Source organism: Macaca fascicularis, chromosome 18 (assembly GCF_037993035.2).
Source record: "Macaca fascicularis isolate 582-1 chromosome 18, T2T-MFA8v1.1".
Taxonomy (NCBI): domain Eukaryota; kingdom Metazoa; phylum Chordata; class Mammalia; order Primates; family Cercopithecidae; genus Macaca; species Macaca fascicularis.
The window spans coordinates 23213270-23241060 of NC_088392.1; the positions used below are offsets into that span (position 1 = coordinate 23213270).

At 45.0% G+C, this 27791-nt stretch overlaps 1 protein-coding gene, 1 long non-coding RNA gene and 1 other non-coding gene across 10 annotated transcripts in view; 1 reads left to right on the plus strand and 2 right to left on the minus strand.

Moving 5' to 3' along the window:
• The window catches only part of ATP8B1 (ATPase phospholipid transporting 8B1), a 158756-nt gene that overhangs the window by 30080 nt on the left and 100885 nt on the right, over positions 1 to 27791 (plus strand). The window lies entirely within an intron of this gene.
• Positions 16680 to 17149, minus strand: LOC135968224 (uncharacterized). Its single transcript, XR_010582827.1, has 2 exons — positions 17052 to 17149; positions 16680 to 16872 (listed from the first exon to the last, which is right to left on the minus strand). It is a non-coding gene; the product is annotated as an uncharacterized lncRNA (long non-coding RNA).
• Positions 22672 to 22778, minus strand: LOC123570173 (U6 spliceosomal RNA). Its single transcript, XR_006694165.1, has one exon. It is a non-coding gene; the product is annotated as a U6 spliceosomal RNA (small nuclear RNA).

Genomic DNA, 27791 nt, shown 5'->3' on the forward strand with positions numbered 1-27791 from the left:
GATGGAGCTTTGCCATGTTGGCCAGGCTGGTCTCAAACTCCTGACCTCAGGTGATGCACCTGCCTTGGCCTCCCAAAGTGCTGGAATTATAGGCATGAGCCACTGCGCCCAGCCTAATAAATTTTAAAGTCTGATAGCAGATGAGAAGTGTTATGGACAACAGTGTAAAGAAGGGGGACCGGAAAGGCTGGGGTTTTAATATGGTGGTGATTGATTGGGCTCCTAAAAAGGTGACATTAGAGCTAGGACAGTAAGGTGAGGAGCTATTGGGGAAGAGTGTTCCAGGTACAGGAGCAGGTACTGTGTGGCCCCAAGCTCCAGGACCAGGGAGACACCAGGGTGGCTGTAGGTGAGAGGAAAAGAGGGCAGATAGATTTTGGGTTTTACTCTGAGAGAAGTGAGAACCCATTGCAGGGTTTCGAGCCAAGGAGTAACTCCATCTGATTACCTTTGGAAAGAATCAGCCTGCCCCCCGTGTTGCAGTTAGACCGAAGGGCGTGCTTTCTGGGGCTACCTCTAATCCAGGTGAGGGAGAGCAGAGCTTCAGCCAAGCAGGTTGCAGGGAGGTAGGGAGAGGTTTTAGGTTCTGAAAACATTTGGAAGGCAGAGCCTAGGGCTTGCAGATGGATAGGGAGCAGGGTAGGAGGGAAGATGAGACTCCAGCATGACTCTAGGTGTTTGGCATGAGCACCTGCGAGATGGGGTTGCCTTTTACTTACTGCTGGGAGGAAGCCTGGGGGATAATGGAGTTATGAGGGAAATTGAGGGGTTCAGTCTTAGGTTTGAGTAGACACTTGAAGTTTGAAATTTAGCTTCCTTTGGCAATATGGAAACATTTGGGGGCACCACCCTCTTCTTGAACAAAATGCCAATAAGTGCGTATAGAATGTCGGGGCCAAATAAGAACCTTTGCAGAGTTCAGCTGCCTGCAGCAGTTACTAAGGCTAGAAATTGGCACTTTGAAAAAAGTGTTTTTCCTCCCAGACCCCCTGCCCGGATGAAGTGAGTTGTGAAATGCTGCCTCTGCCTCCGAAAGTTCTGCCATAAATCCCATCCTTTCTGCCTGCACCACCTTATTAGCCTCTGCCTTTAGCCCCTGTCGCCAGAGGACAGTAGGGACTTTCTGCGATCTTGTCTTGGCACAGATTAACACCATCTCTTCCTGGAGTCCTTGGTCAGGGTTATCATTTCTTTTTTTTTTTTTTTTTTTTTTTTTAGACAGAGTCTCGCTCTGTCACCCAGGCTGGAGTGCAATGGTGTGATCTTGGCTCACTGCATCCTCTGCCTCCTGGGTTCAAGAGATTTTCCTGCTTCAGCCTCCTCCTGAGTAGCTGGAATTACAGGTGTGCACCACCACACCCAGCTAATTTTGGTATTTTTAGTAGAGATTTGTTAGTAGAGCCTTGGCCTCCCATAGTGCTGGAATTCCAGGCGTGAGCCACCGCGCCAAGCCTAGGGTTATCATTTCTAAAATGCAAATCTGATTAGAACAGTTTCTGCTGTAGAGGCCCCAGGCTCTTTGCACAGACAGTTCCTGCACTTCTGCTCCCCACCTCCTTACCTCTGCAGATGCTTCAACTTCAGGGACCAACTCACTTGTTCCAGAATAGCTTCCTAGGCCCCCTTCCCTGCTCTATGTCCTCATTGTCCCTGTTTCTTCTCCATCACAGTGGACATGCTACTGTGGTCTGAATTCTTAGGGTTTACCTTACTCCAGACTTTAAGCTTCACAGGGACAGGAGCCACGTTCCTCACCAGCAGCTAACTGAATACCTGTCACAGCGTCAGGAGGTGGTGTTTACTCAATGCACGGGGGAACTCGAATGGCCTCTCCCTGCTTAGCACACAAATTCCAAACACCTCTAGCACCCAAGGCCTTCCCAGCCTTGCCTCAGTCTGCTTTCCAGTCTCCTCTTTCAACTCTCTTCCTCCTCCTCCCCTGTCTACCGGCGCTTTAGTAACTCTAAACTAATCCTGCGTGCCTTCAGTGCTGCAGAATATTTGCCCCCAGGGATTTCTTTCCAGAAATGCCTTTCTTCTCTCACTTTCTATTTCCCAACCAGATAGTGGCCCGGCTTGGGATTTGACCTTCAAGGCCAACTCAACAACCTTCCTCTCTCTCTCCATCCCTGACCATCAAGTATAATGACTGCTTTCTCTTCCACTTCTCCCGCTAGCAATACTCATGGTGAATGTCATGGTAAGGTGTTTATTTGCCACTATTCATGCATAGACTACACACTTATGAGGATGTGGTGTATATTTTATGTGTTACTTTAGATACTTTGTAACTTTATATACATATATACTTGAAGTACTGTATATACTTTGTATATATAATGCATAATTTGTTTATTGGATTGATGGGTGGGTAATAGAGGAACAATGGAATTTTACATTTTAGAAGGCTTGTTCCTTTAATTATCTTAGCTCTTTTATAAAGCACTGATATGTAACAAAATTACAGGTTTGAACTCAGAAAGCTTGCAAAGTTTTTGCTTTTGTTTTGTTTTTAGGATAACTTTAGGGAGATTTCTAAGTATTGTGTAGGTTCAGTTAACCAATATAATATGTTTTTTAGGAGTATAAACATTATAGAGATGTCTGCCAAATAGTCAGTATGTTGATTGTAGCTTTAATTGTGAAAACTGAGGTGGGAACAGCTAAAGGCAGAGCTAACTGGTTTCCTCCCAGGTATTTATCATGAGTTGTGTGCCTTAGGCTGTGTTCCCTGTTGAATGTGGTTTTTCAGGTTGTTCCAACAGCACTGCTAAGTGTGCCCTTTGACATCACTAGAGAACTAATTTATATTGATGGTGCCACTCATATCTTTGGAAACTGGATGTGTTCTGATCAGCTCATTGATTTCTAACCTGTAGGACTACAGTAAAATTTAGACCTGAGTCACCACGCAGAGCCTCCTGCTGCTGTGTGTGACCTGAGTGAATCAAAATATGCCTGGACAGCTCATTATTTAACAGAGAGAAAACTCTGCCTTTGGCTTTTGAAGAGCAGATGCCCAAACGTAACTTGTCAGCCTGATTTTTTGGAAGCTTGAGCAAGGGAAACCTGGTAATCTCAGACCATTTAAAAAGTGAATTGAAGGATCAGGAAGTAAGGGAATTGCCTAACAATAGGAGATGCCCCACACCCAGTGCTGAGAGAGGTAGACTATATACGCTTCATAAAACTGTCTGAATGCATGATGGACTACTCCCATATCCTCTAAAGGAGGTAGTCTGACTCCTACAGAAACAGCTCCATTTTGATTTTAGGAGGTGGTTGTGATATAAGACTTACCATCTTAATTCTGCCATCAGTTGCAATCAGCATTAATTGCAGATCTCTTCCTGACAAAAATTCAAGTCCAGGCATGGCGCAGTGGCTTGCATCTGTAATTCCAGCACTCTGGGAGGCCGAGGTGAGCAGATCACTTGAACGGGAGTTCGAGACCAGCCTGGCCAACATGGTGAAACCCCGTCTCTACTAAAAATACAAAAATTAGCTAGGTGTGGTGGCATGTGCCTGTAATCCCAGCTATCAGGAGGCTGAAGCAGGAGAATCGCTTGAACCTGGGAGGCAGAGGTTGCAGTGAGCCGAGATCATGCCACTGCACTCCAGCCTGGGCGACAGAGCAAGACTCCATTACAGAACAAAACAAACAAAATTCACATCCATGTTCCTAGCAGAATGGTGACTTTAACTCGTATCTGACTGTCCCTTTGCTGTTCTGTCCTTAACACTGGGGCATGTTGACACGTTTTCACCTACAGGTATGTTGCCATGAACTTGCGATCTGCCTCAGGAGGCGAGCCCCAGTGTACCTGACCCTACGTGTGGTTTGCCCCCCAGGGGTAGCCTCCCCACTGGCTGGCTTGCTGTGCATCTCAAGGTCCCTGTCTCAGACTCTCCTTCTCTTCTATCCCATTTCTACCCATCTGGAGCTCCTGCCTCAACAATTTGGCTCCAGGGGTATTCTGTTCTGAGGGTGGGCTGGCTGGAGGCAGGAGAAAGAAGCCTTGTGTCTCACAGAGTGAGGACAATCCCAAACTGGGTGGAGGCATCACACATAGTGACTAAATTCTGTGGTGCCATTGCATATAGAACACAGGCCTGTCAAGGCAAGTGGCATTTTGTGGACTGCTCTGGACAGATCTAAACAAATTTTGAGACATCTAACTGAAATGTGAAATCTTGGACTACAGTTCCCATTGGCAGCTCGGGTGGGTGGGCACCTAGGGAGGCTTGCTAGGCTGAGGCACTTCTGCCTGAGTGCAAGAAAAAGCAGTTCTCATTAGCCGGGCATGGTGGCACGCACTTGTAGTCCCAGCTAGTCAGGAGGCCGAGGCGGGAGAATTGCTTGAACCTGGGAGGCAGAGGTTGCAGTGAGCTGAGATCGCACCACTGCACTCCAGCCTGAATGACAAAATGAGACCCTGTCTCAAAAAAGAAAAAAAAAAACAAAAGCAGTTCAGCAGTTCTCAGCATGAGCGTTTTATGAGCAGGGTGCTGGGCTAGCTGGGTTTTAATCTGGGCTCGACTTCACACTTGTGAGACCACGGACAAGTTTCTTGACCTCAGTGTCTTCATTTACACAAGGGGAATAACAAGACCTATGTTATTGGATCCTTGTACATTTAAATGCATTTGTGTGTGTTAAACGCTTGCTATGGTACTTGACACATAGCATTGGCTCAATAAATGCTAGCTGGTGCTATCATTAATACATTATGAAATCAGAATTACAAATAAAGGTTCTTCGATCAGATCTACTATTTGCTGTGCATTTGGGATGCCCTGGGCTCAGTGCTCCTGAATGAGCTTACTTTCCCCACACCCATCTCAATTATCTACTCTGGAGTGATCTTTGGCTGTTTCTTGCCATTTGAGATAGTCCGATGGCATTTATGACATTTTAAAAATCAACTTAGAGGAAAGTGTGTGTGTTTTCATGAATTAAGGCTGAAACCAGTTGCCTGCTGGCTTAATGAAGTACTAGCAGTTTCTTGCTTTACCCCAGCACCTCCAAGGAGCCTTGCACTGAATTTCTTGCTGGTGGGTCTTGGTTTTAACTAAACGAGGAATTGGTGAATGAATGATCTTCCATTCATAGTGGGTTTGGAGTGGGAAGGTCCATGGGCATACCTAGAAAGGCTCTAGAGGAACTAGCTTTATTTGAACCCAAGGAAGGGGTTTAAGAGCAGAGCAGGGAGAAGGGAGCCAGTCAGATCTGGCAGGGCAGGCCCAGGAGGAGATACGGCTCTGAGGATGGAGGAGATGTGAGGCAGGCAGAATGCATGGCTCTGGGGAATGGCGGCCAAGCCTTCCTGGCCATCAGAGGTTTTGAGCAATGCATACACTTGGTTCTGCTTTCTTTCTGAGCTGCTCCTCCCCTTAATATGCCTGGGTCAGACTACGGTTGAGCAAGGAAGCTGTCTTGTCTGAGTGTGCTTCCCAAAGCCACCTGTCCCTCACCATCAAGATCGGGATACTCAGCCACCCACCTTACTCAATGGGAAGCTGCCCACCTGATCCTTCACGGGAAGTGGGAGGTGGGCTTTTTTTATCCAGGCTGGTCAAGTCCTTGCAGAGCAGCTGGGAAAACAAGAACATCTCTGAATTTTTATTTGTAAAAATTATCATCTACCTCTGGCTTCTTGGGCTTTTTAACTGGTTACAGTGTTTGCTGCTATGGTCAGCCCAAGGGTTAAGCCTTTCTCTTGGGTGTGTGTTTCATTTTACGGCATAAGTCATTTCCTCCTTGCATCAATTTCCACTTCTATCCTTGGCATAGGGATTTGTTACCAGCTTGGCTTGCAACTATCTCTTGCGTTTTATTTTTAGAACTTAGAGTAAGGATTAGCTATGTAATATTTTGAATCCTTCATACTGACTTTAGTAAAATACACAATAGAGAAAGGTTTAAAAGCTTTGTTTTTTTGTTTTTGTTTTTTTGTTTTGCACATAAACAGTAAAAATGGCCTTTTAGAATTCTAATCTGGACTATATTTTCCTCTCTCAATTCCCTTGACTGGTTATTTTTAGGATTTATGGATAGCTTTGGAGAATAGGTATGATTCTAGGATTCTTCCTAGCGGCTTAAGAAAATTCTTTTTTCTTTTTTTTTCTTTTCTTTTTTTTTTTTTTTGAGACAGGGTCTCACTCTGTTGCCCAGACTGGAGTGCAGTGGCATGATCTTTGCTCACTGCAACCTCCGCCTCCTGGACTCAAGCGATTTCCCCGCCTCAGCATCCCCAGTAGCTGGGACTACAGGCACATACCACCACACCTGGCTAATTTTTGTATTTTTTAGTAGAGACGGGGTTTCACTATATTGGCAAGGCTGGTCTTGAACTCCTCACTGCAGGTGATCCGCTTGCCTCAGCCTCCCAAAATGCCAGGATTACAGGCATGAGCCACTGCTCCCAGCCAGAATTCCTTATATCTCATTACAAAAGTGACATCTAGGATATTTGTAGATTGTACATAATGTATAATCGTTAACTGTCTAGCTTTATACCCTATAGATTTTTTAAAAATCAATTTAGAGCTCTGTGTGTATATATTTGTATGTGTGTGTGTTTTCATGAATGAAGACCCAAACCAGTTGGTTGCTGGCTTCAGGCAGTAGAACCGAAATGCCTGGCAAGTCTTAGATCTAATCCCGCTTATACTTCATTTCCTGGACCAGTGCTGGCTTAGGGAACTTTCCGGGATGATGAAAGTGTTCTGCCTTTTTTTTTTTTTTTTTTTTTTTTTTTAGATGGAGTTTCGCTGTCGTTGCCCAGGCTGGAGTGCAATGGCACGATCTTGGTTCACTGCAACCTCTGCCTCCTGGGTTCAAGCGATTCTCCTGCCTCAGACTCCTGAGTAGCTGAGATTACAGGCGCACACCACCACGCCTAGTTAACGTTTTGTATTTTTAGTAGAAACAGGGTTTCACCATGTTAGCCAGACTGGTCTCAAACTCTTGACCTCAGGTGTTCCACCCGCCTCGCCCTCCCAAAGTGCTGGCATTACAGGCGTGAGCCACCGAGCCCAGCCCGAAAGTGTTCTGTCTCTAGCCACTAGTCACGGGTGGCTTGTTGAACACTTGAAATAAGGCTAGTGCGACTGCTGATCTGGCTTCTAATTTTAGCTAATAGCCACACATGGCTCGTGGCCACTGTACTGGATGGCACAGTGGCCTTGGGTTGTTCTTACCTGAGCAGCAGAAGGCTTTCTGAGGAACTGGAGCTTGGATTGTGTGAGATGGTCCGAGAATTAGAGGGGCCTGTACCACTGCCCCCTTCCCCACATGCTTAGACTGCGACTCTACTGTACCTATGCCTTCTCCCGGAGGCGATGAGCTCACCTTAGTTCTTAGAGCTTCAATTCTTGAATGCTGCAAGCCTGCCTGAGGTTGGCTTCCTGTTACCCTGTGGATAAACTCTAGGCTCCTAATGCCCTTTTTGATAGATCTCACCTCTCTCTTCCTTACTCATTACTTTCCCCATCACTCTCTGACTGCCCATGACATGGAAAGATTTGCAATTTCAAGAACAGGCTGTTCTTACCTCTAGACCTATGCAAATCGGACACTCTCCACCGGAAATGCTCTATCCCTTTCGTGCACCTGTCTGACTCCTACATGTCCTCTAGGTCTCAGGTTATATCTCAATTTCTGCACCACCTCCTCTGGGAAAGGTTTCCTTGACCTCTCCTAGGACAGATGGGTGCCTTTACCTACTATGTGTACTGAGTGGATTCCCATCACAGCACACTTGATTGAAACTGCTTATTTACCTACGAGTCCCTCTTCCTGCCCTAGAGCTTCTTAAAGGGTGGTCCCTCTACTGGCAGCACTGGCATCACCTGGGAACTTGATGGAAGTGAAGAGTCTTAGACCCCAGCCCAGTCCTCCTGAATCAGAAGTCCTGAGCATAGGGACTAGCAATTTGTCCTCAACAAGCCCACCAGAGGATTTTTCATATGTGCTAAAGTTTGAAAGCCATTGGGCTGAACTCTTAGCCCCATGAAGGTAGGATCCGTGATTTTTGGTTTGCCACTGTCCCTAGCTTTTAGCACACTGCCTGGCTAGATACTTGAGAAACACAGCCAGAGAAGAAATCCCAGTTATTCTTTTGGCAACTTGTCTGATCAGGAATTTTTTTAGTTGAAATCAGTTTAAATCTCTTCTCCTTTCTCCAAAGGAGATAAAGAACAACGGAGCACTTTAAAAAAAATTATTGTCATCCAGGTTCGGTGGCTCCCACCTGTGGATCACCTGAGGTCAGGAGTTCAAGACCAGCCTGGCCAATATGGTGAAACCACGTCTTTACTAAAAATGCAAAAGATGAGCCAGGTGTGGTGGCAGGCACCTGTAATCCCGGCTACTGGAGAGGCTGAGGCAAGAGAATCACTTGAACCCGGGAGGCAGAGGTTGCAGTGAGCCGAGGTAGCACCATTGCACTCCAGCCTGGGCAACAAGAGCAAAACTCTGTCTCAAAAAAAAAAAAAGAAAAAAGAAAAAAAAAAAGGAAGAAAGAAAGAAAAGAAAAAAATATATTGTGGTAAAATATACACAACATAGAATCTACCATCTTAACTTTTCTTTTTCCTTTTTTCTTTTTTCTTTTTTTTGAGATAGAGTCTTCCTTTGTCGCCCGAGCTGGAGTGCAATGGCGTGATCTCAGCTCACTGCAACCTCCACCTCTGAGGTTCGAGCCATTCTCCTGCCTCAGCGTCTTGCGTAGTACCTGCCACCACGCCCGGCTAATTTTTGTATTTTTAGTAGAGACGGGGTTTCACCATGTTGGCCAGGCTGGTCTCAAACTCCTGCCCTCAGATGATTCAGTCAGCTTCCCAAAGTGCTGGGATTACAAGTGTGAGCCACTGTGCTCGGTCTTAACCCTTTTTTTTTTTTTTTTTTTTGAGATGGAATCTTGCTCTGTCACCCAGGCTAGAGTGCAGTGGCGCGATCTTGGCTCACTGCAACCTCCACCTCCCAGGTTCAAGCGATTTTCCTGCCTTAGCCTCCTAAGTAGCTGGGACTACAGGTGCCCACCATTACGCCTGGCTAATTTTTTGTATTTTCAGTAGAGATGGGGTTTCACCATATTGACCAGGCTGGTCTCGAACTCCTGACCTTGTTATCTGCCTGCCTTGGCCTTCCAAAGTGCTGGGATTACAAGCACGAGCCACTGCACCTGACCCAACCATTTTTAATTGTACACTTCAGTGTCTTTCAGGGCATTCACATGGTTGTGCAACCATCACCACTATCCACCTCCAGAACTTCTTCATCTTCTCCAACTGAAGCTCTGCACTCATAAAACAACTCCCAACCCTTGGCAACCATCATCCTACTTTATGTCTCTGAATTTGCCTACTCTGCATTCCTCACATAAGTGGAATCATACAGTATGTGTCCTTCTGTGACTGGTTTATTTTACTTAGCATAATGTCTTTAAGGTTTATCCATGTCATAGGATGCATGTGCCAGGATTCCCTTTTTAAGGCCAAATGATAGTTCCTTGTCTCTATGCCACATTTTGTGTATCCAGTTATCAGATAGCATTTGGATTGTTTCTACGTCTTTGCTTTTGTGAATATCGCTGTTGTGAACATGGGTCTACTGTATAAATATCTGCTCAGATTCCTGCCTTCAATTCTTTTGGGTATATACCCAGAATGGGATTGCTAGATCCAATGGTAATTCTATATTTATTTTTTGAGGAACCGTTATGCTATTTTCCATAGTGGCTGCACCATTTTATATTGCCACTGGCAGTGCAAAAGTGTTTCAACTCCTCCACAGCCTCACCAACACTTATTTTCTGTTTTTTGACAACTGAAAGTGAAAAGTTAATCCAAGAATAGTGTCAGGCCAGGCATGGTGGCTCACACCTGTAGTCCTAGCACTTTGGGAGGCCAAGGCAGGTAGATCACTTGAAGCCAGGAGTTTGAGACCAGACTGCCTAACATAGTGAAACCCCATCTCTACTAAAAATATAAAAATTAGCCAGGTGTGGTGGCGGGAGCCTGTAATCCCAGCTACTGGGAAGGCTGAGGCAGGAGAATCACTTGAACCCAGGAGGGGGAGGTTGCAGTGAGCTGAAATTGCACCACCGCACTGCAGCCTGGGCTGCAGAACAAGACAAGGAAGGAAGGAAGGAAGGAAGGAAGGAAGGAAGGAAGGAAGGAAGGAAGGAAGGAGGGAGGGAGGGAGGGAGGGAGGGAGGGAGGGAGGGAGGGAGGGAGGGAAGGAAGGAAGGAAGGAAGGAAGGAAGGAAGGAAGGAAGGAAGGAAGGAAGGAAGGAAGGAAGGAAGGAAGGAAGGAAGGACTCCCTGGATCAGGTGGCTGCACAGTCATGGCGGAGGTGACCAAAGCCACATGTCTCTAGTTCGTCGGGAAAGGTGATTGGGACAAAAATGCAAAAGACTGCTAAAGCAAGAGTGACCACGCCTGTTCTGGATCCCTATTTATTAAAGTATTATAATAAGTGGAAAGCCTCCTTTGTTCATGATGGCCTTTGGCAGTGCACAGCTGGGGATATCATGCTTCTCAGAGCTTTACCCGTCCCATGAATGAAGCATGTGAAACATGAACTGGCCAAGAATGTTTTCAAAGTTGGAAAAGTCATAGATCCAGTGACAGGAAAGCCCTGTGCAGGAACTACCTACCTGGAGAGTCTGTTGAGTTCGGAAACTACGCAGCTAAGCAAAAATCTGGAAGAACTCAGTATCTCTTTAGCACAGTGAAGGAGGAGTGGAAGGAGGAGTTAAAGGGAGAGACTGATGTGTTTGTATTATGGAAAAAGAAATTTTTCAAAGCTTCATCACAAACAACAACAACTACAACAAGAGAAGAATTGTGTCAGAGGAAGAGAAAGTTTTCCAAACTTTCTTAAATTTATTTACTTGGTCATTAAAACCCATACATTGAGCACTTATTGTGTGATAATGAGAGGTGACAACATGCTAGCAGCCCTCGCTCTCAGCACCTCCTCCAAGCAGTGGGACATTTACTATCGCCGAGTGGTGGGCACCAACGGACCCCTTTCGCTTGCTGTTCTGTCCTATTTTTCCTTAGAATTTCGGGGGCTAAATACCAGGCACCTGTCGGCCAGTTAAAAGTGACTAGCGCAGCCGCTGGGCTAAAGACACCGGTATCAGGCTTTCTGGGAAAGGGCTCTCAAACAACCCCTGACTCTTTGGAGTTGGGAGCATTGATTTGCCTAGAACCAGCTTCCGCTTTTCCTGTACTTCTGGGCTGAGCCGAGGGTTGACAGAGAGGAAAGCCATGCAGCTCCGGGGTCCTGACAACAAGTTGGTTGACCCCGCGGCCATGAGCAGAACTGTCAAAGGCATGTCACCCAAGTGAGACTCGCCCATCTCTCCTACCTATCCTGACCCTTGCACCCCTGGGTCCTAATGCCTGCCAGACAAACTTCCTCTCCTCTCTCTTCTCTGAGGCTAGTCCTGCTTCTAAAAATCACTCCCTGTCTCTGGTGCTTTTCTATTTTCTCCTATAAGAACAACTTCTAGTATAAACTCCAGGACTCTGTTACCTTCTTGAGGCACCTGGGCTCACCAATCAGAAAGACATAATTTTTGCCCAAAGCCCCGTTGTAGGGGGGACTACCTGGAATTTTAGGATCCCTTCTCAGACAAGCAGGCCTAACAAAAGCTATTCCTGAAGCTAGGATATGGGGAGCCTCAGAAATTATATCCTTCCTATTCATATAAGTGAGGACAAAAGGTGCCACTCTTCCAACCCTGGAGATCCCTTCCCTCCCTCAGGTTATGGCCTCCACTTGATTTTGGGGGCACAACATCTTCATAGGACAGGGGTAAAGTCCCAGTACTAACAGGAGAATGCTTAGGACTCTAACAGGTTTTTGAGAATGCGTCGGCAAAGGCCACTAAATCTGATTTTTCTCAGTCCTCTTTGTGGTCTAGGAGGACAGGCAAGGTGCAGGTTTTCGAGAATGTGTCAGTAAGAGCCACTAAATCCGATCTTCCTCGGTCCTCCATGTGGTCTGCTGCTGCGTCCGTGAGCACAACTCTTCCTATCAGCAGGGTCCAGGGACCGTTGTGGGTTCTTGGGCAGGAGTTGTTTCTGCTGCTGTGTCAGTGAGCGCAACTATTCTGATCAGCAGGGTCCAGGGATCCTTGCGGGTTCTTGGGCAGGGGGAGAAACAAAACAAACCAAAACCACGGGCGGTTTTGTCTTTCAGATGGGAAACACTCAGGCGTCAACAGGCTCACCCTTGAAATGCATCCTAAGCCATTGGGACCAATTTGACCTGTAAACCCTGAAAAAGAGGTGGCTCATTTTTTTTCTACACTGTGGCTTGGCCCCAATATTCTCTCTGATGGGGAAAAATGGCCACCTGAGGGAAGTACAAATTACAATACTATCCTGCAGCTTGACCTTTTCTGTAAGAGGGAAGGCAAATGGAGTGAAATACCTTATGTCCAAACTTTCTTTTTATTGAGGGAGAATACACAACCTTGCAAAGCTTACAATTTACATCCCACAGGAGGACCTCTCAGCTTACCCCCATATCCTAGCCTCCCTATAGCTCCCCTTCCTATAAATGATAATCTTCCTCTAATCTCCCCTGCCCAGAAGGAAATAAGCAAAGAAATATCCAAAGGACCACAAAACCCCCAGGGCTATTGGTTACGTCCCCTTCAAGCTGTAGAGGGAGGGGAATTTGGCCCAGCCCGGGTACATGTCCCCTTCTCCCTCTCTGATTTAAAGCAGATCAAGGCAGACCTTGGGAAGTTTTCAGATGATCCCCTGATAGGTACATAGATGTCCTACAGGTCTAGGGCCAACCTTCGACCTCGCTTGGAGAGGTGTCATGCTACTGTTAGATCAAACCCTGGCCTTTAATGAAAAGAATGCGGTTTTAGCTGCAGCCTGAGAGTTTGGAGATACCTGTTATCTTAGTCAAGTAAATGATAGAATGACAGCTGAAGAAAGGGATAAATTTCCTACCGGTCAGCAAGCCATCCCCAGTATGGATCCCCACTGGGACCTCAACTCAGATCATGGGAACTGGAGTCGTAAACATCTGCTGACCTGTGTTCTAGAAGGACTAAGAAGAATTAGGAAAAAAGCCATGAATTATTCAATGATGTCCACCATAACTCAGGGAAAGGAAGAAAATCCTTCTGCCTTCCTCGAGCCGCTATGGGAGGCCTTAAGAAAATATACTCCCCTGTCACCTGAATCACTTGAGGGTCACTTGATTCTAAAAGATAAATTTATTACCCAATCAGCTGCAGATATCAGGGGAAAGCTCCGAAAGCAAGCCCTGGGCCCTGAACAAAATTTGGAGGCATTATTAAACCTGGCAACATTGGTGTTCCATAATAGGGACCAAGAGGAACAGGCCCAAAAGGAAAAGCAAGATCAGAGAAAGGCCACAGCCTTAGTCATGGCCCTCAGACAAACAAACCTTGGTGGTTCAGAGAGGACAGAAAATGGAGCAGGCCAATCACCCGGTAGGCTTTGTTATCAGCATGGTTTACTAGGACACTTTAAAAAAGATTGTCCAATGAGAAACAAGCTGCCCCCTCGTCCCTGTCCACTATGCCGAGGCAATCACTGGAAGGTGCACTGCCCCAGAGGATAAGGGTTCTCTGGGTCAGAAGCCCCCAACCAGATGCTCCAACAACAGGACTAAGGGTGCCCGGGGCAAGCGCCAGCTCATGTCACCACCCTCACTGAGCCCCGGGTATGTTTAACCATTGAGGGCCAGGAAATTGACTTCCTCCTGGACACTGGCATGGCCTTCTCAGTATTAATCTCCTGTCCTGGATGACTGTCCTCAAGGTCCATTACTATCCGAGGAATCCTGGGACAGCTTCTAACCAGGTGTTTCTCCCACCTACTCAGCTGTAATTGGGAGACTTTGCTCTTTCACATGCCTTTCTTGTTATACCTGAAAACCCCACACCCTTGTTAGGAAGGGATATATTAGCCAAGGCTGAAGCTATTATCTACATGAATATAGGGAACAAGTTACCCATTTGTTGTCCCCTGCTTGAGGAGGGAATCAACCCTAAAGTCTGGGCATTGGAAGGACAATTTGAAAGGGCACCCAGTCCAAATCAGGTTAAAAGATCCCAACACTTTTCCTTATCAAAGGCAATATCCCTTAAGGCCTGAAGCTCATAAAGGATTACAGGATATTGTTAAACATTTAAAAGCTCAAGGCTTAGTAAGGAAATGCAGCAATCCCTGCAACACCCCAATTTTAGGAGTACAAAAACCAAATGGTCAGTGGAGACTAGTGCAAGATCTTAGACGCATCAGTGAGGCAGTAATTCCTCTATATCCAGTTGTACCCAACCCCTATACCTTGCTTTCTCAAATACCAGAGGAAGCAGAACGGTTCACTGTTCTGGACCTCAAGGATGCCTTTTTCTGTATTCCCCTGAACTCTGACTCCCAGTTTCTCTTTGCCTTTGAGGATCCCACAGACCACACGTCCCAACTTAGGTGGACAGTCTTGCTCCAAGGGTTTCGGGATAGCCCTCATCTGTTTGGTCAGGCACTGGCCCAAGATCTAGGCCACTCTCAAGTCCAAGCGCTCTGGTTCTTCAGTATGTGGATGATTTACTTTTGGCTACCAGTTCAGAAGCCTCATGCCAGCAGGCTACTCTAGATCTCTTGACCTTTCTAGCTAATCAAGGGTACAAGGTGTCTAGGTCAAAGGCCCAGCTTTGCCTACGGCAGGTCAAATATCTAGGCCTAATCTTAGCCGGAGGGACCAGGGCCCTCAGCAAGGAATGAATACAGCCTATACTGGCTTATCCTTGCCCTAAGACATTAAAACAGTTGCAGGGGTTCCTTGGAATTTTGCCGACTATGGATCCCTGGCGAGATAGCTTGGCCCCTCTATACTCTAATCAAGGAAACCCAGAGGGCAAATATTCATCTGGTAGAATGGGGACCAGAGGCAGAAACAGCCTTCAAAACCTTAAAGCAGGCCCTAGTACAAGCTCCAGCTTTAAACCTTCCCACAGGACAAAACTTCTTTTTATGTGTCACAGAGAGAGCAGGGATAGCTCTTGGAGTCCCTACTCAGACTCGTGGGAGAACCCCACAACTAGTGGCATACCTAAGTAAGGAAACTGATGTAGTAGCAAAAGGCTGGCCTCACTGTTTAAGGGTAGTTGCAGCACTAGCTGTCTTAGTGTCAGAGGCTATCAAGATAACACAAGGAAAGGATCTCACTGTCTGGACTACTCATGATGTAAATGGCATACTAGGTGCCAAAGGAAGTTTATGGCTATTAGATAACCAGGCGCTACTCCTTGAGGGACCGGTGCTTCAAATACACACGTGCGTGGCCCTCAACCCTGCCACTTTTCTCCCAGAGGATGGGGAACCAATCAAGCATGACTGCCAACAAATTATAGTCCAGACTTATGCTGCCCGAGATCGTCTCTTAGAAGTCCCCTTAGCTAATCCTGACCTTAACCTATATACCAATGGAAGCTCATTTGTGGAGAATGGGATACGAAGGGCAGGTTATGCCATAGTTAGTGATGTAACCGTATTTGAAAGTAAGCCTTTTCCCCCAGGACCAGTGCCCAGTTAGCAGAACTAGTGGCACTTACCTGAGCCTTAAAACTGGGAAAGGGAAAAAGAATAAATGTGTATACAGATAGCAAGTATGCTTATCTTTTTTTTTTTTTTTTTTTTTGAGACGGAGTCTCGCTCTGTCACCTAGGCTGGAGTGCAGTGGCCGGATCTCAGCTCACTGCAAGCTCCGCCTCCCGGGTTCACGCCATTCTCCTGCCTCAGCCTCCCGAGTAGCTGGGACTACAGGCGCCTGCCACCTCGCCCGGCTAAGTTTTTGTATTTTTAGTAGAGACGGGGTTTCACTGTGTTAGCCAGGATGGTCTCAATCTCCTGACCTCGTGATCCGCCCGTCTCGGCCTCCCAAAGTGCTGGGATTACAGGCTTGAGCCACCGTGCCCGGCCGCAAGTATGCTTATCTAATCCTACATGCCCATGCTGCAGTGTGGAAAGAAAGGGAGTTCCTAACCTCGAGGAACCCCCATTAAATACCACAAGGAAATCATGGAGTTACTGCATGCAGTGCAAAAACCGAAGAAGATGTCAGTCTTACACTGCCAGAGCCATCAAAAAGGGGAAGGAGAAGGGAGAACAGCAGCATACGCAGCTGGCAGTGGCAGCAGAAAGGAAAGAGAGAAAGAGAAAGGTTGGGGGGGGGAAGAGACAGAGAGAAAAAGAGGGTGTCAGAGAGAAAGAGAGAAAGAGACAATGAAGAAGTCAAAAAAGAGAGATAGAAATAGTAAAGAAAAAATGGTGTGCCCTATTCCTTTAAAAGCCCCCAGAGTAAATTTCTAAATGTCTACCCAGCCAAGGCATATTCTTCTTATGAGGAACATCAACCTATATCTGCCTGCCTCCCCACTAACTGGACGGGCACCTGCACCTTCTTCTGTCGAAGTCCCAACATTAACATTGTCCCAGGAAATCAGACCTTATCAATACCCCTCAAAGCTCAAGTCTGTCAATGCAGAGCCATACAACGAATACCCCTACTTACAGGGTTAGTAATGGCTACTGCTATAGGAATCAGAATAGCCGGTTTATCTACTTCATATTCCTACTACCACACACTCTCAAAGGATTTCTCAGACAGTTTGCACTCCATCCAAGGCTTCATTTTATTTTATTTTATTGTTTTTTGAGACAGAGTCTCACTCTGTCGCTCAGGCTGGAGGGCGGTGGTGCAATCTCGGCTCACTGCAACCTCTGCCTCCTGGGTTCAAGCGATTCTCCTGCCTCAGCCTCCTGGAGTAGCTGGGACTACAGGCGCGCACCACCATGCCTGGCTAATTTTTGTATTTTTAGTAGAGACGGGGTTTCACCATGTTGGTCAGGCTGCTCTCCAGCCCCTGACCTCATGATCCACCTACCTCGGCTTCCCAAGGTGTTGGAATTATAGGCGTGAGCCACCGCACCCAACCAACTCCATCTTAAATAAAAAAATAAAAAGTATCTTCCTTATTACCTTGGTGAACAAAGAGGAGGATATAGTATAGCCACATTTCCTTGTCAGAAGCTTCATGAAGATGAGAAGAGGTTGCAGGAGGTTCGGGTTAAGTGCCAGAAGGTGCATTACTCTTAGACTGGATCTTGTGGAAGCCACTAACTGCTCTTTCCCTTAAAAGAAACCATGTTCAGTTTGGTGAAGGTGGAAGAGCAAGGCGAAGGTGGAGATGGGCTGGCCACAGAGGGGGTTCCTCAGGCATCTCTGGGGCTGCAGACTCTGTTCCCAGCTGGCAGGGCCTTAGGGTCAGGCCCTTTCCCTCTGCTGGATCTAGGACAGGTAGAAGCAGAAGCTATTCAAGTATCTCATCCACCCAGGCATTATTCTAGAGTGATTGTGTTTATGCAATGTTAATCCTGAGACTTTGTTAATCATGATATTACTGTACTGAATTCATCTTTGGCTTTCTACCGGGAATTAAAATCACTATGTGGGAGGATAATTTTTAGTCATTTCCCCCCCCCGATCTTTGTATATTGGAGAGATTTGGAGAGATTGGCCAACTTGGAATATCCAGGTACTGCAATACCAACCTCCTTCTTGCTGGTGTGTAGAGGGTTTGGAGTGATAGCTTCTTTCTAGTGCCTTTGAACTTGGGTGCTAGTGACAAAGTGAGTGGACCTCCTAGCAGCTCTCCTACATGATGGGAATGGTAGGAGAGTGGTAGCAACTGCCAGTCAGAGACAATTAAGCTGCAGTTGGCAGTTGGCTTGCACGGGGCAGGACTAGGAGTTTCCTGACAGTGATGGTGGCCTGTTCTGAGTCATCCAAATAACTTTTTTTTTTTTTTTTTTTTAAGACTGAGTCTCACTCTGTTGCCCAGGCTGGAGTGCAGTGGTGCAATCTTTGCTCACCGCAAGCTCCGCTTCCCGGGTTCACACCATTCTCCTGCCTCAGCCTCCCGAGTAGAGTAGCTGGGACTACAGGCTCCCGCCACCATGCCCGGCTAATTTTTTTTTGTATTTTTAGTAGAGATGGGGTTTCATTGTGTTAGTCAGGATGGTCTCCATCTCCTGACCTCATGATCCGCCTGCCTCGGCCTCCCAAAGTGCTGGGATTACAGCCGTGAGCCACCACGCCCAGCCCTTCCTGGTTTCTTTGATAACCACTTACCATGAGTTACCAGATTATCTGTCAGGGGTTAAAGGTTCACAAGGTGATTTTTGAAAAATTTTCAGTGAATATTTACTTAGTTGCTACTATTGGAGCTACCACCTTAGATTGAAATTTTTCCTAGGGAAGGTCCCTGGAGTCATAAATATCTTGCCTAGAGGTTGATAAATTTACTGCAGTAATTTACCCCAGTTAAGGAAAGCTAGACTTTAAGGACCTAGGGTGGTAGATGAAGACGTCTGTCTTGGAAAACAGAGAAAGAAAGGGAAGTAAGCCATGGTGGGATCTATGGATTTCTTTTTTTTTTTTTTTTTTTTTTTTTTTGAGATGGAGTCTCACTCTGTCACACAGGCTGGAGTGCAGTGGCGCCATCTCAGCTCACTGCAACCTCCACCTCCCAGGTTCAAGTGATTCTCCTGCCTCAGTCTCCCGAGTAGCTGGGACTACAGGGGCACGCCACCACGCCTGGCTAATTTTTGTATTTTTAGTAGAGATGGGGTTTCACCATGTTGGCCAGGATGGTCTTAATCTCTTGACCTCATGATTCTCCCGCCTTAGCCTCCCAAAGTGCTGGGATTACAGGCGTGAGCCACCATGACCAGCCTATGGATTTCTTTAAAAAGTTTTCCAGGAAAATGATTTATACACAGACATAAGACATAAATATTTCTCTACTTGCAAACAGTTGCCTGAGAAGTGACTTCTAGTGATTATAGGAGATATTGCTAAGTGGAAAAAGCAAAGTGCAAAAGAACATATATATTCTACTTTTGTAAAAGAAAAAAGGAAACATATGGAAAAATATAACTATCTTCTTTTTTTTTTTTTTTTTTTTTTGAGATGGAGTTTTGCTCTTGTTGCCCAGGCTGGAGTGCAATGGCACAATCTTGGCTCACCACAGCCTCTGCCTCCTGAGTTCAAGCGATTCTCCTGCCTCAACCTCCCAAGTAGCTGGGATTACAGGCATGCGCCACCATACCCAGCTAATTTTTTTTTTTTTTTTTATAGTAGAGACAGGGTTTCTCCATGTTGGTCAGGCTGGTCTTGAACTCCTGACCTCAGGTGATCCACCCACCTCAGCCTCCCAAAGTGCTGGGATTACAGGAGTGAGTGAGCCACCGCGCCTGGCCTATCTTTTTATCTTTATAAAACACACAGAAAGGATAAACGGAAAACAGTAAAGTCGATCACCAACAAAGGGTGGCTGGGAACAAGGAGAAGGGATTATGTGAGGAAGGTTACTTTTCTAAGACACCCTTTTGCATAGTTTTGGCTTTGGGGAGCCTATGTCCTACATATTCAAACATAAATTTAAATCAAGGATGGGGCCAGACTCGCTGGCTCATGCCTATAATCTCAGCTCTTCGGGAGACTGAGGTGGGAGGATCGTTTGAGCTGAGGACCAAATGCTCCTCCCACTCAAGACCAGCCTGAGCTACATAGTGAGACCCCCATCCCTATTCTTTTAAGTTATATTTAAATATTAGTATATATATATATAATAGGGATAGGAGAAACTCTAAAACTGAGAGCAACATGAAATGAAGAAACCCAACTGTTTTTCAAATGAATTCCATAACCACAGTGAAGAGGGGAAAAACAGAAATAATCCAGGGAGCTATGAGCACAGTATTCTATGATATATGCTCCATCTTGTCACAGTATTCTATGATATATGCTCCATCTTGTCTAAAGTTGGCTGATGAGGGACACTTGCAAAGAAATGTTAAACTCTTACGGTATACTTTATGTAGTGATACTGGCAAAGCAACTCTGAAACAGCTTTAGGTGTATTTTAGCACTGAGCAAATGAGTTATTGTTTTGGAGAGCCAGGGTTCTCACTGAGAAAGAAGGAACATATAGATACGAAATGGGAGATGGGGGAAAAGAACATTGTGGGAATCAATTGGAATTGGAGGAATAGGTATGAACTGATTTCTGAAATGCATGCATGTATAAGCATTCCCATGTAGCATGCGTGTGTGCATAAGTGTATATGTATGTGTGTGTGTGTATATATTTTTTTACTTAGCTTGTCCTCCAAAGGACCAAGAAGCAAAGCCACCCCACTAGTAACAAGCACATCAAGTGCCAAGATCTTGGTCTCTATTATCATTTCCCATTCAAAGGAACCAGGGCTACCGGAAGAAATGGCTGATTACAGGCTGGGGCAGGAGAGGTACAACTTGAGCCTGGAACATCTTGTTATTGTCACACGGTATGGACATGCTGAAAGAATGACGGGAGCCTGTCACAAGGACACAGGTGCTAGCTTGAAAGTGCTTTTATTGGCCAAACCAGGGACCATGTGGACACCAAAATAATTATGGACAGTAAGGAATTATATGCCACTGGAAAAAAAATAGGAATTTACACATCCATATTAATTACTAACTGATAAGCGGAAAGTAGGGAGGCTATGCTTACAGCGGCATGCCCAGGCTGACTAATGTGCGTGGAGGGAATGGGTGCTGTGAAATCGTCCTTTCATGGCCATTGTAGTAGAGACTGGATCAGGGGAGTACCGTCCATGAATGTCACGTTTAGGAGGAAATTGTGATAAGGAGCAGGACATTTGCGATGTCTTAAAAGTGTCTCCCCACAAATTACAAGTTCAAAAAATATATACAGTGGAGAAATCAAACAACACGTTGACCACATGACCAAAGTATAAAATCAAAATGCAATCACTGACAAGGGGCGGAGACCTCATGTGCCTCCAGATGTCACATCTGAAAGGACACAGCATCACCTATGTGATGTTCCAGCAAGAACAGAGACCTTGAATTCAATCCCAAAGAAATGATCGAGAAAGCCCAAAGGTGGGAGGTTCTGTTTAAAAAGAGAGAGAGAGAGAGAGAGAGAAGGAATACCATAATCTTTTAATGTCAGTGTTGTAAATGACAAATACAAGTTGTGGAGGCTGGGCGCAGTGGCTCACGCCTGTAATCTCAGTATTTTGGGAGGCCTGTGGGGAAAAGAAAGAGAGATCAGACTGTTACTGTGTCTACATAGAAAGAAGTAGACATAAGAGACTCCATTTTGTTCTGTATTTGAGGTGCTGTTAATCTGTGACCCTACCCCCAACCCCAAGGTGGGATGTGCTAGCGGCAATGCTGCTCTTTATGCATTAAAAAGGTTTATGGAGATGTTTACATATGGATATCAAGGCACAGCACTTTTCCTTAAACTTATGTCACAGAGATCTTTATTCATACGTCTTTCTGCCGACCTTCTCCCTACTATGATCCTATTATCCTGCCACTTCCCTTTTCTAAGATGGTAAAGATAATGATCAATAAATACTGAGGGAACTCGAAGACTGGTGCCAGCGCATGTCCTCTGTGTGCTGAGCGCCAGTCCCCTGGGCCCACGTTTTCTTTCTCTATACTTTGTCTCTGTGTCTCATTTCTTTTCTCAAGTCTCTAGTTCCACCTAACGAGAAACGCCCACAGGTCTGGAGGGGCAGGCCACCCCTTCAGAGGCCAAGGTGGTCAGATTGCCTGCGGTCAGGAGTTAGAGACCAGCCTGGCCAACATGGTAAAACCCTGTCTCTACTAAAAATACAAAAATTAGTTGGGCATGGTGGCAGCCACCTGTAATCCCAGCTACTTGGGAGGCTGAGGCACAAGAATAGCTTGAACCCGGGAGGTGGAGGTTGCAGTGAGCCAAGATCGTGCCACTGCACTCCAGCCTGGGAGATAGAGCTAAACTCAGTCTCAAATATATATATATATATATATATATATATATATATATATGTTGTGGAAATGTTTCAGATTAAAGGGCATGGCTACTTAAAGTAACACCTGATTCTAGACTGCATCCTGTGCTGGAGGAAAAATAATATTATAACTGACATCATTGGGTCAATGACAAAATCAGACTATTAGATAACTGTGAATGTTATTGTTCATGTTAAATTGTCTAAAGTTGATAATTCTACAGTGGTTATGTAAGAGAATGTGAGAGACTATCCCTGAAGTATTTAGGGGTAAAGGGGGATAATGAACTACGTAACTTAAGCTCAAATGGTTCAGCAGGGAGCCTGGTGTCTGGGCGCACGCAAGCCCTCCTCATCTGTCTGTCCCTGGCAGAGCTGCGCTGTTAATTATGTTATGGCTGGGGACTGAATGGAATTGGAATCGCACTGTTGTGACTGTGTAGAGAACAGGAGAGAATATGGGATTCTCTGTTTTCAAGACCTGGAAACAATTAGAATATTGATCACCTCTAACTGTTTTTTAAACAGTTAAAAGTTAAAAGCTCCCTTTGGGAGTTTGCCTATGTAAACTTCGGTGAGGCCAGGCAGCTGACCAGAAAGGGAGACCAGCCTGGGATTCACCAATAATGACTACATCAGTCAGTCAACACACATAATCCAGAATTAACTTAATTAAGCAGTCAGTGTGAAACTGTCAAAACCGCAGGACATTTTATCAAGGGTTTTAATTTTTTTTTTTATTTTTACAAATGGAATGCTTCATGAATTCTTTTGTCATCCTTGCACAAAGGCCATGCTAATCTTGTCTACGTTATTTCAATGTTAGTATATGTGCTGCCGAAGCAAGCACATATCAAGGATTTTTTTTTATCTTGGTAGAGAAAAAATTAAAAGATTCAGCGTCTGTTATAATCTTTCCCTTCCCAAATGTTGATGTTGTTATATAATGCATGAATTTTACCATTTATGTACGATGCTAGCATTAGAACCATTTAATAAGGCAGTTCTGATGGGAGTGTAACATGAATATATGAATACGTTCAGCTCTGGGTTCTCCAATGCACAATTACACATTGTTGGTAAACAACCTGAGACTGTTTTAGGCTGGCTGGTGTAATGTGTCTCTTACTGGCAAGATATACACTGGATATTGTGGCAGAGGTGTCAGATATAAAGACAATTTCTATTTCTCAAAAAAACAAACACCATAAACAAAAACACTTTATCACTCTGAAAAATCCCACATTTACTCACTATGCAAAGATACCAACTCTAAGATGCTTTGTTCATATTATATTCGAAATTCCAGAGTTTGGGGTTTGTGACATGTTTCAGGAGATCTGAAAGAGGCAGTAATGGATACACCCCAGGCTGCTTTGCTCTGAGCAGCTGGTAGAGTAAAATATTTAATGTCTCTCTCACTACTAGGGTGACATTTTCCTGTGGCCTGAGCACAGTAGGTTACGAGTTAGGTATTTCCCTTGCTATTAATGATTCAACACACGAAAGTAAATTTGAGCCCCGGCGTGGGCTGTAGTAACTTCTCAGCTGTCCCTGAAGTGTCAATTTGGTGATGTGTTTCTTCTCCTAGTATTTAGTTCTCTCACATAAGAATAACAACAGCTAATAGTTACTAAGACTTCCTTTGGATCAAGCCCTATTCCAGACCTTTCCATATATTGAATCATTTTATCCTCACAGCAGCTGTAAAAGGCAGCTGCTATTGTTTTTATTCATTTTACAGATGATAAACTGAAGAACAGCAATATTACTTCATAACCTTTTTTTTTTTTTTTTTTTTTTGAGACAGAGTCTCACTCTGTCACCCAGGCTGGAGTGCAGTGGTGCGATCTTGGCATACTGCAACCTCCCCCTCCAGGGTTCAAGCAATTCTCCTGCCTCAGCCTCCTGAGTAGCTGGGATTACAGGCATGTGCCACCATGCCTGGCTAAGTTTTGCATTTTTAGTGGAGACAGGGTTTTACCATGTTGGCCAGGCTGGTCTCAAACTCTTGACTTCAAGTGATCCACCTGCCTCAGGTTCCCGAAGTGCTAGGATTACAGGCGTGAGCCACTGTGCCAGGCCGAAACTGATTCTTAAAAGAAAAAAAATTGTAATGCACAAAAAAAACAAGTAAATGCTAAATATTCCTGTTTAACCAAAGAGCAAATATGCCTCCTCAAGTCCAGTGCAAATGCAGTGGCCCCAACTCATAAAACATGGTTTTCTATAACATTTTCATTTGATTAAATATTCAGGAGTATTTCTTTTTTTTTTTTTTTTTTTGAGACAGAGTCTTGTTCTGTCTGTAGCCCAGGGTGATGTGTAGTGGTGTGATCTTGGCTCACTGAAACCTCCGCCTCCCAGGTTCAAGCAATTCTCCTACCTCAGCCTCCCGAGTGTAGCTGGGACTATAGGAGTGCGCCACTACAACCAGCTAATTTTTGTATTTTTAGTAGAGATGGGGTTTCACCATGTTGACCAAGCTGGTCATGAACTCCTGACCTTAGGTGATCCATCTGCTTCAGCCTCCCACAGCACTGGGATTACAGGCATGAGCCACTGTGCCCGGCCTATATTTCATTTTTTAAAATAATCTCCTTCTAGGCCGGGTGCGGTGGCTCAAGCCTGTAATCCCAGCACTTTGGGAGGCCGAGGCGGGCGGATCACAAGGTCAGGAGATCGAGACCACAGTGAAACCCCGTCTCTACTAAAAATACAAAAAATTAGCCGGGCGCGGTGGCGGGCGCCTGTAGTCCCAGCTACTCGGGAGGCTGAGGCAGGAGAATGGCGTGAACCCAGGAGGCGGAGCTTGCAGTGAGCCGAGATCGCGCCACTGCACTCCAGCCTGGGCAACAGCGTGAGACTCCGTCTCAAAAAAAATAAATAAATAAATAAAAATAAATAAAATAATCTCCTTCTAACTGTCTATGAAAAAATTATTTAATATCTGAGTTTTCAAGATGGAGCCAATGGCTGCACAAAGCATGTGTTCCCTTCAGAGCCTGTGTTAGTGATTAGTACACATGTGCCTTACACAATGGTGACCTAATGTTAATACACTGGTTTATTTGAAGGAGAGTTTTTGTTGTTGTTGTTATTGGTGTTGTTTTGATTTAGAAAGATTTCAAATGTATGTAGAAATAGGAAAATGAACCCCCTTGTTCATGGCAAAGGCCAATGTTGTTTTTATCTATAGATCTGTCCACTTCCTCTCTCTTCATATTATTTCCAAGCAAGTTCAACCGATGCATCTTTCCATTCAACCTGGTTTTGAAATTTGGTTTGTTTCACTTGTTCATACAGGTGAAAAATCAAGGTGGTTTGCTGAGTATACTTTGAGGAAAGCAAAAATGTGTATCAAAGTAGTTATATTACTGGCTATCTCTTCCCTTTTGACACAAGAGTGATCTTTTTTTGTTGTCGTTTAATCGGGGTTTTTTAAGCACTCCACTTATCTTGAAGTTATTGTCATCTAGAAAATATAGAATGTCTTAAATAATTACAGTTCTGTGAAACCTTACCCTGGGGGCAGGAGACAGTGTGATTGAGGGGAAAGGATGCAGGATTTGGATTCAGATGCTAAGATCTGGTTCTGGTTCCTCTACATCTTATCATTTCTGAGAATCTGGATACAGCCTTGAACTCCAAGCTCGATTCTACATTTGATAGTTCTTTATGAAAGGTCTACTGTGTGTTACATGCTGTTTTGGACAATGGAGCTATTGCAGAGAATAAAATGAAAATAATCTACTTTTCAACGATGTTTTATAGATAATATGTTATTTGCAAGCTGTGAAGTGCAATTATAAAGGTTTTTATTGTTTTCCTACTCTGTTTTTCACTTGAAAACTTAAGTTCCCTGATGTTTCAGGTTTACAATAGTTAATAATAAACTAAGTTTTATTGAAGGAGGAAATATTATGAATTATATCTATGTGTCTTACTGAATTTCTGATGAAACGCATCACTGGAATGCCTCACTAAGTGGATATCTGGGGCCACATACTGTGCCCACTGCTAAGGGCTTTACATGGGATCACGATTAAGCTTCACGAGGACCCTGTAAGGTAACCATTATCTTCATGTTATAAATGGAGAAGTGGGAGCTTAGTAAGAATATTTTTCCCAAGCTTCTGCAGGTGGTAGGCCTTAGAGCTGGGATTTCATCCCCTGTCTGTCTATCCTCAGACAGGAGCCTTTAACCATCTCTTGATTCTGCCCCACTTGAGAAATAAGAGGAATAGGCAATGGTCTTGCACCTTTAGATTTTCATTATTATTATTATTATTTGAGACAGGGTCTCACTCTGTTGCCCAGGGTGGAGTGTAATGGTGCAATCATGGCTCACTGCAACCTCTGCCTCCTGGGGTCAAACAATCCTCCCACCTCAGCCTCCCAAGTAGCTGGGACCACAGGTGTGCGCCATAACTCTGAGCTAATTTTTGTATTTTTTTGTAGAGATGGGGTTTCACCATGTTGCCCAGGCTGTTCTTGAACTCCTGAGTTCAAGCAATCTGCCCACCTCGGCCCTCCAAAGTGCTGGGATTATTGGCATGAGCCACCATGCCTTGCCTGCACCTTTGGATTTTTACTATGTTAGAAAGAAAAACAACCACAGTACAAGCCATAATGCAAAGAATGGTTCAGGCAATAAGTTGTTAAAGCACAAATGATAAAGCCATTACATTGGGATTTGAGGACCTGGAAAAGGAATGAAGGTGCCTAGCTGCCCTTGTGAGTGTACTTGTGAGGTGGGCAGAAGGTGGCTGGAGCTAGGGTGGGGCCTGCAACGGGCAGGGCCAGAGCAGATAGAGCCTCTCCAAGTTCTAACGCGTGTATGAAAATCTAGTAATTTCCATAATGAAGCACAACAGAAATGTCTATCAAATAGATTTTGAAGATAATTTGAAAGCCTTGCAGATCCCCATTTGACTTATGGAAGCCGTTTCTTGAGAGTCCTTGATTCTGATTTCAGAATATGGTGAGTGTAATTGTATTTTGTGTTTGGTCCAGACAGCAAACTAAATTCCCTTTTTTATTTATTTTTTTTATTTTTTTGAGACAGTATCTTGGCTCACTGAAACCTCTGCCTCCTTGGATCAAGTGATACTCCTCCCTCAGCCACCCAAGTAATTGGGACTACAGCTACACCACCGTGCCCTGCTAGTTTTTACATTTTTTTGTAGAGCTGTGGTTTCACCATACTGCCCAGCCTGGTCTTCTAAGCTCATGTGATCCTCCTGCTTTGGCCTCCCAAAGTGCTGGGTTACAGGTGTGAGCCACAGGCACAACCCAAAATTCCTTATTGATAGCCTAAATTACTAATGTTTAAACCATAACGTGCATTGATAATATTTATTTTCTTATTCTATTTTATTTTTTGAGATAGTTTTGCTCTCACACCCAGGCTGAAGTGCGGTGGCACAATCTCTCCTCACTGCAACCTCTACCTCCTGGGCTCAAGCGATTCTTGTGCCTCGGACTCCCAAGTAGCTGGGATTACAGCAGGTGTGCGCCACCACGCCCGGCTAAACTTTTTGTATTTTTAGTAGAGACAGGGTTTCACCATGTTGGCCAGCCTGGTCTCGAAGTCCAGTCTCAAGTGTTCCACCCACCTTGGCCTCCCAAAGTGCTCGGATTACAGGCGTGAGCCACCGTGCCCAAGCCAAACATTGATAATATTTAAATACTCATGTGACACATGCACAAAGTTAGTTGTCGTGGTTAGTGCAACATTGTTTCTGTGCGTGAGGTTTGAGCTTTGGAAAACTAAGACACAAATTCACTGTAGACAGATCTCTTAAGATGAAGGAGGAAAAGAGTAGGTTGGACTTTGAGGATGGATGGGGCCATAGCCAGA